The sequence below is a fragment of the Medicago sativa genome, chromosome 3 (genome assembly GCF_051527215.1).
Source record: "Medicago sativa cultivar Bolivia chromosome 3, Bolivia_mono, whole genome shotgun sequence".
NCBI classification, from domain to species: domain Eukaryota; kingdom Viridiplantae; phylum Streptophyta; class Magnoliopsida; order Fabales; family Fabaceae; genus Medicago; species Medicago sativa.
Window position 1 is genome coordinate 43,583,788 of NC_140751.1, and position 5,428 is coordinate 43,589,215.

At 36.8% G+C, this 5,428-nt stretch overlaps 1 long non-coding RNA gene across 1 annotated transcript; it reads left to right on the forward strand.

Moving 5' to 3' along the window:
- The first annotated feature begins 2,849 nt into the window (after nucleotides 1-2,849).
- LOC146937574 (uncharacterized) lies at nucleotides 2,850-4,613 on the forward strand. Its single transcript, XR_015033296.1, has 2 exons — nucleotides 2,850-3,055; nucleotides 4,411-4,613. It is a non-coding gene; the product is annotated as an uncharacterized LOC146937574 (long non-coding RNA).
- Nucleotides 4,614-5,428: the final 815 nt, after the last annotated feature.

The following is a 5,428-nucleotide window of genomic DNA, read 5'->3' on the forward strand; positions in this document are numbered from 1 at the left end:
TTCTGAGTTCACACTTTCCAGTGCATCTTCATCACATACTTTGTTCCTCCTGGGTCCTATTCAGCTCTCAGGTATCCATTCCAATCGTCGAATGCTAAATTGAGTTGGTCAGGCTCAATTAACAACAACAATTAGAACATTTACCCGGAACCCAATGGTCCCACTACCTTAGTTGTAATTTAATGACCCAAGGCACAGTCTGAATCGACCTGCTCTGATACCAAATGTAACACCCATACCAGACGTATCTAGAAAGTCTAGCATGTGAGTTATTTTAGTACTGGATACATTAAAAATTTACAACATAAATTACATACGAATGAATATTTATACAACAAATTGCGTTCGTACATAAATCACATAAACATCACTATCATACAAATATAATTGCATCCTTAAAATCCAAAACATCCTGCAGCTACACGAACGCACACTTGCTGAAACATCCATCCGACTTCAAGCTGGTATAACATCCTGCTTATCTGAAACAAATAAGGATTGGGATGAGACATAATGTCTCAGTGAGTTTCCCCTAAATCCTAGGCTATAGGCAACCTCAAGGGGGAAACCTACGGTCACCACGTGTCTACTTTACAACCTGCCGGTTGATTATACGTGGGTGGGGACTTGCATACTTAGACGGTAGTGCATACTAGAGCTGTCATAATCTTATCTTAACTTGTTATAGGCTTCATTTCCTATACGTGTCATGGCGATCGAGGGGAACCTAAGACCGCATTGCCAAAGATACACTCTACGTATCGAGGCCTAAACATAACATAATCATGGCACATTTCTAAACCGGACGATTAGGGGAAACCTAAGATCGTCATCTGTATCATAATCTTTACTTGCTCTATACATAACTTGTACTTGCTTGCAGCATTTAATGCTCTTGTTCTTAAACATGGTCTTGCATGGAATCATTCTACATGCCATAACAAAATCATATTCATATCATGCATAAACGTATCTAAGTTCATTCATTAGGTTAGCGTTGAACAAACAGTCATTATCTTGATTCATTTTACGGAGAGTCGCGGGTGGAGTAACCTCGGGAACACTCCCATACATGACCGATGTACGTACATCGGACTCCCTCGGTGTCGTGCGGGTCCCTTGCGGCTTGAACCGTTCCCCTTAGGTCGAGAACCTCTCATATCCCCCTAGCGTGGATAACAAGAGTCACGAGCACCTACATCTTGTTACTCAGTGACATGTGGGTCCCTTACGGTTTGAACCATTCCCATCATGAGAACCCCTTGTATCCCCCTGATGTGGATAACAAGAGACATGCCACCTACACTTATTAGTCATGATCTTGTCGTACACATAAGCTAAACATATACATACTTGATCATAAGCGAAGAGAATACACTTCGCGTCTTATCATTCTAGGGATTCATATCCTATACTTGCCATACTTATCATTCATGCTATTTTTTCTAGTTCTCAACACTATGTCGAGGCTCTACATTCATTCCCTTTCTTAATTCATTGCTACCCGAGTAAATTGGCTTAAGACTCTCTTGAATCACTCTTGCCATCCATGTTAAGATTGCCATGATTTTCATTTCAAGAATCGTTTGATGTTATGTGCATTGCCTAGATGTTGTTTTGGGGTTATAAAGTTGTAAAACGTTGAAAGAAAGGACCAACAGGCCAAAAGCATGTTGGCCAAACCAGTTAGCTCAGCTAATAGCGCCCCTGGAGCATGGCTCATCCTGAAGAATTTCGCTATTAGCGTAGATTTCGCTAATAGCGTGGTTCTTCGGGTCTGTGGTACAAAATTTCTAGTTTTGACCCAAAACTTGTCCAGTTTGATCCTGCAATGCACCGTAATCATCCAGCAACATATATTGACTTTAAATAACATATTTCATGGCAAACTAACATGGAATCAACAAGAATTGCTCAAAAGAACATTAGGGTTCTAAATCCCTCATAAACATAAATCAATCCTTTCTAACATGAATTTACACAACCAAAGGTAGGTAAACTATCTATGGAACTCACCTAATCATGTTTTCTTGCTTTCCATCAAGATCCAAGCTCAAACCCTAGCTTTTGCTTCAATCTTGATCCTTAGCTTTCATCCAAAAACCATGCCTTAATCTTTCCTCCACTAGTTCCTTGCTTGCTAAGCCACCCAAAACCATGCTTGATCACACTAGGAAGAAGTTTGGATGATTTAGAGTGGAGAGAGAGGGCGTGGGTTAGAGAGAAGGAGGAGAGAATTCTCTTCCCAAAACCTAGAGAGAGAAAGAGCAATCACAAATGAGAAATTTTGGGCCAATTTCACTTAAATACTCCTCTGCCGCCAAGTTACCATAATACCCTCCGTCTTAAACGTGTTTAGCTGACACTGATACATAAGTCCATACTTGACTGATAACACATAGTAATATTGTCCGTCGTACATAACATTTTCCATCATAAACGCTTTCCATGAACATCAGTCCTCTGATACATTTAACATGTAAAATTTCCATTAGCCGACAAGCGGGATGTTACAAGACCTTACCAGTGAGAATTAAAGGTCGTGAAGTGAAGAAGTTGAGAGGCAAGGAGATACCTCTTGTGAAGGTCATTTGGGGAGGAGAGACTGGTAAAAGTTTAACGTGGGAGTTGGAAAGTAAGATGCTGGAGTCTTATCCAGAGTTGTTTGCATGAGGTACATTTTCGAGAACGAAAATTTTACAAGTTGGGGAGAGTTGTAACGCCCTATTTATCTATTTAATTATTTTATTGGGTCTAGAGTCCAATTATATGATTTAATTGATTATGTGGTATGTTGTTATTTTGTTAAATGGCTTTATTTTATTATTTAGTAGAATATGATTAAAAATAGAATAATTTTACTTGAAGGGCTGAATTAGAATTTAGAGGAGTTTAGTGGAATTAAGAGAATTGGTTAAGGAAATAAGAATAGGAAAACTAAGAGTCAGAGAGTTTGTCACGTAAAACAAGTTTTTGGGAGAAAAAGGAGAAACCAAGAGAAGAGAAGAGCCAGAGAAGAGAAAGCTTGTAGAACCTTGTAATCAACCAATCTAAGGTAAGGGTGGGATTAACTTTCTCTAATTTTAGGTTGTATAATTCTGAAATTGAGTTTAGCATGTTGTTGTTTGTGAATTTGTGAATTTGGGAATTAGATTTTGAAGTCGTAATTGGTTGTTAATAGAGTAGAAAATCCATTGAATTTGTGTATAATCGATGTTCAGGTTGTAGAATAATCGTAGGTTAAGTTTCCTATCAAATTTGGGATTTGGGTAGATGAAATTTGGGTTTTTGGGTTAAAAATGGAGTTTTCCCGAGAGCTACCTCTGACAGCATACCCTGTTTCATATTTTTGCGTCTTTTTTGCACGCTTCTGTTTTGAATTGGCCTTTGGTGTAAACATGAAATTTTTAGATAATTTTGTTAGCTTTTTAGTGGCTTTGGTTTGATGTGAAAATGATTTTTGGTTTTTGAGTTATGATGAAAATACTCCAAGGAGGTCTTAGCAAAATTGCACAGTGACAACATTCTCTGTTTCATAATTTTGCATCTTTTTCACATGTTTCTATTTTGAATTGGCCTTTAGTGTAAACATGAAAATACTCCAAGGTGGTCTTAGTGAAATTTTATGAAAATTCCGCATAACTATTTCTAAGTCAACCAAAACTTATGGATTGTCTCCAAACTTCAAAGCTTTTGTACTATGAGTTCAATTAAGGTGTTTAAGAGTATTTAACCTATGTTGTGATGAATCTAACTTGGTTTGACGTGAATATCTTTGATTGATGAATTATTATATGAATGTATATGTTGATGAATATGATGTTACATGATGTTGTTCATAATTGATGAATTATGAAGTTATGATGCGAAGTCGTTGTTGTTGTCATTGCCGCTGTTGTCGCCAATGTCGTTAAAGTTGTAAGCTGTTGTCGATGTCGTTGAAGTTGTTGGTTGTTGTTGCATTTGTTGCTGAGTCCATGCATAATCATTCATATAAGTTGGGGGGCTTGATGCCCTGTTGAATGTATAATCATTCATATAAAGTTGGGGGATTGATGCTCTATTGATTGCTTGATCATTCATACCACATTGAGAGCCTATGCTCTGTAAGTTGAGAGCCTATGCTCTATAAGTTGGGGGCTTGATGCCCTGATTGGTACCACATGCATAGTGCATTGTCAAGTTGATGTTGTTGTCGTTGCATTGTCGTTGATGTTGAGTTGTCGTCGTGTTGTCAAGTTGTCGAAATAATTAATGAGTTGTTATTGAGAAATTATGTGAAGCATTAACATTGTTTAATTGTTGTTGTTTATGTTGTTAAATTCTATTGATGAATTATATGCTTATTATTATTGAATGTGAATCTCACCCCTTCTGTTTGAATGTTGCCTCTACGTGGGTAACGTGCAGATACCCAGGATTAGCTGCTGATGTGACTTGACTCTCTCACGCGTCGTCTTAGGGTCGCTCTGATACATAACATGATGGAGATATTTGCATTGTTTTCCATTTGTTACATAATACTATGAATTATGTTGATGAACCATTTGTAATGGAATTTTTAAGAAGTTGTTTATGTTGAGGCCGTAGTGTCATTTTGTTGAATAATGAAATGTTTTTCCGCTGCGATGTAATTTGAATTATTGATAAAAGGTGTTTAAATAAATAGTGATTTTACTCTGTTTATCTTTTAAAGAAGTGTGACATCCTGTTTAAGTTGAATACTCTGATTTTTATGTATTATGTCACATTTTGGGAAAACGGGGTGTTACACTATGTGACCTAATTTCCTCCAAGACTAAGGTTTAAATAGGCTCCTCACTAATGGGCTTAACCCTTAATGTCTTAATGGACTCAACACACTCATTAATCAATTCAAAATGTTTCTACTCACTTAACGGTTAAAAATAACGAATAGTTACCGGTTCTAAATTAATTACCCCACTTTCTAGTAACTCAGTAAAAATAACTATTCCTACTCAAAACACTACTAAAATAATTTACACGGTGGAATTACTAATTTACCATTGCTCACAAAATGACCAAAATGCCCCTAAGTCCAAAATGACCAAAATAACCTTCTAACATGGAAACCCATCAAAATGCACCCAAAGACAGATAATCACATATAAGCATAAATAAACACACATAAAAATAATTAAAATAAATCTAGCGATAATCGGGCTGTTACATAGACCACGATAGATGGCAATACACCCTGTACCACTCTTGTGTGGCAATATCATTAATAATAATAAAAACAGATAATTCCATGTGACAAAAAAAAATTAAAAATGACAAAAAAATCAAAATTTTAACTGTACCCTTCTCTTTCAATTTATTCAGCCGCTACTCTCTCTCTCTCTCTCTCTCTCTCTCTCTCTCTCTCTCTCAACTTGTTGTCCCTTGACTGATGAGCATGTATGAG